An 8624-nucleotide genomic window follows, 5' to 3' on the forward strand; every position below is an offset into this window, starting at 1 on the left:
CTTTGAATTAGGTGTAACATTAGGTTGTTTATTTTACACCTAAAATTAGGTGTAACTTTAGATTGTTTATTTGGAATCTTTCTATTCTTTTGATTAACTTCAATAAACTTCCTTCTCAGTACTAATTTTGCAGTGTTCCATAGGTTGTTGCATGATGTTTCTTTATTTTCATTAGTTTCAAAAAAGTTTCTTCTATTTCTTAATTTCTCCTTTGACCCATATGTCATTCAGGATCATGTTGTTTAATGTCTATATATTGCATAGTTCCCACAGTTTGCTTGTTATTCATTCTTGTTTAAATCTGTTGTGATCTGAAAAGACACTTGAAATAATTTCAATTTTTAAAAAATTGTTGAGAATTGATTTGTGTCCTATCATGTGGTCTATCATGGGGAACATTCCATGTGCTAATGAGAAGAATGTATAATCTGCAGTTGCTGGATGAAGTGTTCTATAGATAGCTGCCAAGTCCCATTTGTCTAAAATATAATTTAAATCCTGTGTTTCTCTGTTGATTTGTTGCCTAGATGATCTGTCCAGTGTTGAGGGAGGAGTGTTGAGGTCCACAGCTCTTATTGTATTGGATCTATCTCTTTAGGTCTAATAGTATTTCCTTTAGGTACCTGGGTGCTCGGGGATTGGGTGCATATATGATTGTTACATCCTCTTGCTATAAAGGTCCCTTATAATTCTACAAGGACCTATTTAGTCTCTTTTTATGGGTTTTGGTTTAAAGTCTATTATATCTGACATGAGAATGGCTACTCCTGCTAACTTTTACTTTCCAGTCTCATGGTATATCATTTTTAACTTCTTCAGGATTAGTCTGTGTGATTCTTACAGGGGAGGTGAGTTTCTTGCAAACAGCATACACTTAGGTCTTGTTTTTAAATCCATTCAGTCAGCTTATGACTTTTGAGCGGGCAAATCAATCCATTTACATTTGTGGTTATTGAGCGATATTGTCTTATTAGTGGCATTTGATTGATTTTTGTACAGTTCTTTAAATGTCTTTTTCCTTTCCATTTTATCATTTCTCTTCAGTGTTTGTTGGTGTTTTGGAGTGGTACAATTTAGTTTCTTTCTCTTTCTCAATTGCCTATCTATTCTATCAGTGGGTTCTGTTCTATCTCATGTATTAATTGTCAAGACCCATGAGCTGTTTTTCTGATTTGGGGGATCAAGTTCACACAACTCAGTCAGCTGCTAGGGCTGGGGGAGGAAACCAGGTGTGATCCTCCTGAGGAGGATCTGCCTGCAGTTCTCTGGCCAGGAATGTGGGGCTGCATCCATTCAACAGGACTTGAGTTGATTTCCCAGACTGAAGAACAGAGTCCTATCCACTGTGAGCCTAGGCTTCCAGCTGCCAGGATCAGGGCATTTTGCAGCCTGTCCCAGGAGTGCACTGGGTAGACTGTGGAGCCTGAAGGCTTGGGAACCACTGTGGTTACTGGCCACAGGGCAGGTTGTGCTCCTGTAACAGCTTTGGTTTCAAGATGGTGCCCGTCTGTATTTGTTTGGGTCCTAAGAGTGGGGTGTGGGGAGCGCACTGTCCATACTAATGTTCTAAGGAGCTAGTTTTTTAGTGGCTGTCCACGCTTGGCTCTGGACTTATCCTTACAAAGGATCTCTGAACCTATGTGGTGAGGGTGGAGATTGGTGTAGGCTCTCTGCCTACCTTTCCACTGATAGGAAAATTCTTCCTGCTTCAATCCCGGTATTAGAACATGGCAGCTTAGGCCATGTGCCTCTCCCTCTTCTCTGTTTCCTTCCTGGGTTATTGTTCTCCACAGCAATCTCATTGGTCTCTTGTTGTACCCCCACAGTCTCCCACCAGTGCTTCCACAGATATTTAGCTGTCTGTTATTTGTTCCATTTCTTTTCTGTGTAAACAACATGTGGTCAAAAATTATTTTCTCCCAACAAAGGCAGGAGAGGTCAAAATCAGGAACATAGCCCCTCTCTCCTTCAGGCTGAGGATATATTTGGAATAGTTTCAGAGCCTTGGAATTCCAAAATCTAGAGAATACATTTGGCAAGGACCTTGTTCTTGTGGTGACCCTCCACAGCTACAGAGTGTCATATGGTAAGAACGGGCGGAGTGAGTGAGCTGCTTTTTTTTTTCTTTTTACTTTTTTTGTTTGTTTGTTTTGTAAGTTAATTTATTATTTTTTAAAGTTTTTTACAAAAGCCTGTATTAATTTTCAAAAAAAATACAATTTAATTTTCAATTATATGTGTTTTTTATTAGGTGAAATCAATGTAAGAAAATTCCATGAGGATAATTTCCAGGAAAATAATACTATCTACACTAGAACTTTCTCAATAAAATTTATCAAGCAATTAGGTGAAGCAAATTGCATTTAATAAGAGCAACCATAACAAAAGTTAGATGATATCACTTTGTTGTAATAATATATATTTCTCTAATGATGTTGAACGGCTCTTCATAAAATTGTTGGCCATTCGTATGTCTTATTTGGAAAAATGTCTGTTCATATCTATTGCCCATTTGTAAATCAGTGTTTTATGTATTTTTTATTTTTTCTATGTAGTTGTACAGGTTTTTTACGTACTTTAATATCAATTTTTTATTGGGTATACTGTTTGCAAGTATTTTCTCCCATTTTGTAGGTTACCGTCACATTTTGGGATTTTTTTCTTTGCTGTGAAAACATTTTAGTTTGATGTAGCTCCATTTGTTTATTTTTACTGTTTTTGCCTGTGCTTTTAGGGTTATATCTAAAAAATTGTAATCAAGACAAATGTCAAGAAGGTTTTTCCTTAGTTTTTTTCTAGAAGTTTTATACTTTCAAGTCTCATTTTTAAGCTAATTTTATTTTGAGTGCGGTTTTTTGTTGTTTTTCTTGTTTGTTTGTTTGGTATATGACGTAAGATAAGCGTCCAACTTCATTCTTTTGCGTGTGAGTATCTGGTTTCCCCAACAACATTTATTAAAGTGACTACTTTCTTCAACTTCTGTATTCTTGACCCTATAAGCTTTTTAAAACTTCTTTTCATTCTTTTTTCCTTTTTGTCTTCTCCCTGAGTAATTTCAAATAACCTGTCTTCATGTTCACTGATTCTTTTTTCTGCTTGATCAAGTCTGCTATTGAAGGTCTCTTAAAATTTTCAGTTCAGTTACGATCTTCACCTCTAGAATTTCTGTCTGGTTCTTGTTTATGGCTTCTATATCTTCCTTAAATTTAAAGTTTTGTTCATGAATTGTTGTTTTGATTTCATTGAGTTATCTGCTTTCTCTTGTAGCTCACCAATCTTCTTTAAGACAGTTATTTTGAAATCTTTGGAAATATGTAAATCTCCATTTCTTTGGGGTCAGCAACTAAAATGTTACTTACTTATTTATTTTGGTGCATGTTATGTTTCCTTAATCCTTCATGTCTGTGAAGTCTTGTATTTCTGCCTTCACATTTGAAGAAGTCATCTCCTCCTTCAGGTTTTACTGATTGTCTTAAGGAGAGAAAGACCTTCACGAGTCAGCCCAGCTAGGAATCTGGGTGTATCTCAGGGGTTTCCTGGGGATAATCTGCCCCATTCCTCTTGTTCCGTTTGTGTCGGGGGATGTCTAAGGATGGTGTCCGTTCACTTAACCTGCAAAGTCAGGTCAGGTTTTGAGAGCCTCCTGTTTTTTTCCCCCCTAGAGTGATCCCTCAAAGTATTCAAGGTTGTATGCCCTCTTCCAGTCCCACAGAATTAAGCTGGTTTCTGATATTCACATTCTGTCTGAGGGGTTTGCAAGTGCCTTCTGTGTTGGCTCATGCTTGCTGTCCTGAAGGTGTGTGCAGGCTGCTGGGGACAGACATCAGCGAGTCATGATACTGCAAGTGATGTATCCAGTGGGTTCATCCAGTCTCTTGGTGCATTCTATGGGTCAATCAGTAGATACACAGCCTAGTTTTGAGTTCTGTGTGGTGGCTGCCATGAGCTCCTTCACCTTCCCCTTCTTCTGGCTCCCTTCCAAACTATTCAGCTGTGCCGATGCCCTCAGTGAACTGAGTGGGAAGAGATTAAAGTGGGCCTTGTGGCAGTATACCCTGGGCTGGGAAGGCTAGGGCTCACTCCTGTTGCACTTTCTTGTCTGAGAGAAACTGAAGGCTTTGGGGGCTCTCCTGGCACTAAGCGGTGCTGACTTGAGAGAGGGTTGATGGGAGTATATTCAATCTGTTACTGTTACCGTGTTCAATCATTTACTGTCTAGTGTTTTGCTTGAATGGGTGCTGGAGTCTCCTCCCGGGATGTTTGTATTCTCACAGTGTATTTCCATTCACAGATGGTGGTGATGATTTATGCTTCTGTGAGAGCGTGAAGGCCAGTTTCACCTATTCCACCATCCTGATGACATACCTCCTCCTGCTTGGGGTTTAATTTTTAAACATTTTAATTAGAGAAGACTTAAAATATTTTCAAAACTGACCTAAATTTGATGGCATGTGTATTGGTCCTTTTTGTTTTACTATAACAGAATACATGAAACTGTATAGTTTATAAAGAACAGAGGTTTATTTGACTTACGACTCAGAGACAGCTGCCTCTGGCACAGGTCTCCGGCTGCTTCTACTCATGGCAGAGAGTGGCAGCAACCGGGAGTACAAGCAGATGACATGGCAAGAGGAAGCAAGAGAGAAACTGAGAGGGGAGGTGCCAGGGTCTTCTGAACAACCAGCTCTCTCACAGAAACTAATGGAGCGAGTCCTTACTTAGGTCCCCGCCCCATAGGGAGAGCATTAATCCATTCATAAGGATCCACCCTCATGAACCAGTTTCCAACACTGCCACATTGGGGATCAGATTTCCACATGAGTTTTGGTGGGGGCAACACATCCAAAATCTATCATTCTGCCCCTGACCCCCAAAACTCTTGTCATTCTCACATACAAAATACAGTCATTCCATGCCCACAGTCCCAAAAGGCTTAGCTTGTTCCAGCACCTACTTAAAACTTCACAATCTCATCTGAGAAAAAAGGCAAAACTCCTTCCAGCTGTGAACCTGTAAAAATCAAAACCAAATTTATTGATTGCCAAGATACAATTGTGGAACAGACATTGGGTGCACATTCCCATTCCAAAGGGGAGGAATAGACCAGAAGAAAGGAGAAACATGTCCCTAACAAGTCCAAAATCCAGCAGGGCAGACATTATGTCTTGAAGCTCCAAAATAATCCTCTTTTATTTCAAGGCACAATTGGGCACAATTCAGCATCTGGGACCCCAAAGACTTGGGCAACTTCACATCCACAGCTCTGCCAGGCACAGCCCACTGGGCTCCTCTGGTGCCTGCAGCTTTTCCAGGCCTGTGTTTCACATTGGAAGTGGCCCTACAGTTCTGGGCTCCTGGCAGCAGGCCCACCACCTTGGCTCTACTAGACATTTCACTGGTAGTGGATCTCTTAGGGGGCTCCAACCCCACATTCCTGCTCAGCATTGCTCTCATAGATGGCCTCTGCAGCGGCTCCGCCCCTGAGGCAGCTCTTTGCCTGGGCCACAGGTTGTTCCACATATCCTCTGAAATCTGGGTGGAGCCTGCCACACCTCCACTGCTCTCATTCTGCTGGCCTGCGGACTTAACACTAAATAGATGCTACCAATGTTTCCAGCTTGTGCTCTCCAGAGCTGCTTCATGAACCACACTTGTGGCCACTTGAGGCAGGGCTGCTCCATCCAGAGCAGGTGGGATGCAGGAAACAGCTTTCCCAGGGCACCTGCACCCCAGGTGTATCTTCTCAGACAACTCAGTCCTTCTAGGCCTCAGGATCTGTGATGGGAAGTGCCTGACCTTCCAGTCTTGAGAGAGGGTTGATGCTGTCAGGGCCTTTGTCACATTGTCTTGGCTACTAGCATCTGGCTGCCTCACCACCAATATAATGCCTTTAACAACAAGTTTATCTGCTTCACTCTTGCATTTTTCTCCTAGTCTGTATTTCTCTACCACATGGCCACACTACAAATTTTACAAATCTTTACATTCTGCTTCCTTTTTAAATCCTGGCTTTACATCATTCCTTTGGTGCCATATCTCAGAGTAGGCTGTTAAAAGTAACCAAGCATCTTCCTTAATGCTTTGCTGCTTGGAAATTTTCTCTGCTAAACATTCTGTTTCACGTCCTAACCCCACCTTCCACAAACTCCTAGGGCATGGACACAATGAAGCCAAGTTCCTTGCTATGGTGTAGCAAGGGTTGTCTTTTGTCCAATTCCCATGAAGTTCCTCATTTCTATCTGAGACCACATCATCTGCATGGTCTTTGCTGTCCACATTTCTTTCAATATTCTGGTCACAACCATTGAACCATTTCATTCTAAAATGTTCCAAACATTGTCTCATCTTTTTGTCTTCTAAACTGTCCTCCAAACTTCTCCACCATTTGCTTATTACCCAGTTCCAAAGCTGCCTCCACATTTTCAGGTGTCTGTATAATAACACCCTACTCCTTGGTACCAATTTTGTGTATTAGTCCATTTTCTGGTGCTATAAGAGAAATACCTGATACTGGGTAATTTATAAAGAACATATGTTTAATTGACTTACAGTTCTGGGACAGCACCATCTGGCATGGGCCTCAGGCTGCTTCTACTCATGGCGAAAGCAGCAGGTACAAGCAGATCACATGGTGAGAGGAAGCAAGAGAAGGGGAGGTGCCAGGGTCTTTTAAACAACCAGCTCTGACAGAAACTAATTGAGCGAGATCTCACTCAGGCCTCTGCACCCCAGGGAGAGCATTAATCCAGTCATGACAGATCTGCCCTCATGAATCAGCTTCCAACTGCCACATTGGGGATCAACTGCCACATTGGGGATCAGATTTCCACATGAGTTTGGTGGGGACAACATGTCCAAATTCAATCAGCATGGTAACGCAAACTTTTTTTTTGTAATAGCAGCTGAGACTGAATGACACATTTACTTGGGTCTTGAATTTGACACTTGCAGTTCATCCCCTTTTGGCTTTGTCATCATCTGGATCTACCCATTATTATATTCATCATTGACCAACCAGAGTTTGGCAGTCATTCATGTTTACTGCTTGTGCACTAAGTGTACTGATTATCCAAGTCAGTACATCCTTTGCCATTATTGGGTAGAAAACTTCTAGAAGAGAAGAGAAAGTTTCTTTTGGAATAGTGCATATAAAAAAGATATGTTGATCCTCTACCTTATTTCTACTTTTTCAGTGTGCTGATTTAGGGTTTTACTGTAACCCAAATGTAAGGTGTTTTTGTTTTATTTTGGTTTTATTAGTATTAAACATAGAGGGTTTGCAAATATTTATTTGTTTTAATCGATGACAAATGTGAACAGATGGCAGGAGCACACGTGGAGATTTCAGTAACAGAGGGGAGCCCCCAACCAGCTGATGACAGAAGCTCATGGAATCTTCAGCAGCTGAGGTCAGCCCCAGAAGACAGATGGCAAGAGTGTGAGTAACGTCAGGAGCCAAGGGCAGCTCTTGCCAGGGCCATATACTGCTACTGTGTGGGTGATCTGCCACAGCAGGACATAGCCATTACAGCAGCCAGTGCCACTGTGCAGGTGGCACACTGACCACTCAACTACTTTGATAGAAGGTGAGTCACCAGCAAAACCTGGGGAAAGAGGTGAGTGAGTGCAGACCCATGACTCAGTGACCCAACCCACAGGGGAAATTACACTGCCACATGAAGTAGCATACCTGAGGTTGTGAGGTGCTTGCACAGCCCACAAAATAGCCTTGATCTAGTGGAGACACATGCAGATTCCTATCGAGACTGCAGAAACACAGGACACCCAAATAGAGTAAAGAAGAATATTCCCAGTTGCCACCAGTTGGGGAAAGCAAGGACTTAGGAGGAGCCTCTGCCTGTAGGAAAGAGAAAAAAGAAACCCTACCCAGGGTTATACATTTAAACTGGAGAGCTCCAGTATACCCTGGTACACCTATCAAGGCTATGGGATGCTAGTTAAGGTGTGAACAAGCCTGCCCTGTTTCAATCACCCCAGACACAGAGCAACAGGGCACCCAGACACCTCTCCCAAGAACTCAAGAGCTCACCCACATCCTCAACAAACCAACACAGCGTCACTAATTTAAGCAAGAAATCATTATGTGCTCCAGTATTTAGGCCATGGAAACAACCACATGCAACTTCAACACTGAATAGAGGTGAAGAACCCCCATGGAGACTACACTAGTGCATCTACCTGGAATCAATACTGAAACCTCATACTTAACAGTCAATATAAAACACATCTACAGGAGGACACACATCTCTCTCCTCAAAGTACCCTCCAGAGTAATAGAAGAAGTGCTCTACCAAATAACCAACAACCAACAGAGATGTACTAGAAATACAGGGGAAAAAAAGAAAAAGAAAATATGACATTACCAAAGGAATATAGGAATTCTCAAGTACCAGATCCCATAGAGCAGGAAACCACTGAAATGAATGCAAATGAATTACAAGCAAAAATCTAAAGGAAACTCAGTGAGGTACAAGAAGACTCAGTTAGACAATAAAATGAAATGAGAAAAAGTATCTAAGATATGAAGGAGGAAATTTAGAAAGATATCACTCTCTTAAAAAGGAATGTAGCAGAACTCACAAAACTGGAGGATTCATTCAATG

This window comes from Cynocephalus volans, chromosome 3 (assembly GCF_027409185.1).
Source record: "Cynocephalus volans isolate mCynVol1 chromosome 3, mCynVol1.pri, whole genome shotgun sequence".
Taxonomy (NCBI): Eukaryota; Metazoa; Chordata; class Mammalia; order Dermoptera; family Cynocephalidae; genus Cynocephalus; species Cynocephalus volans.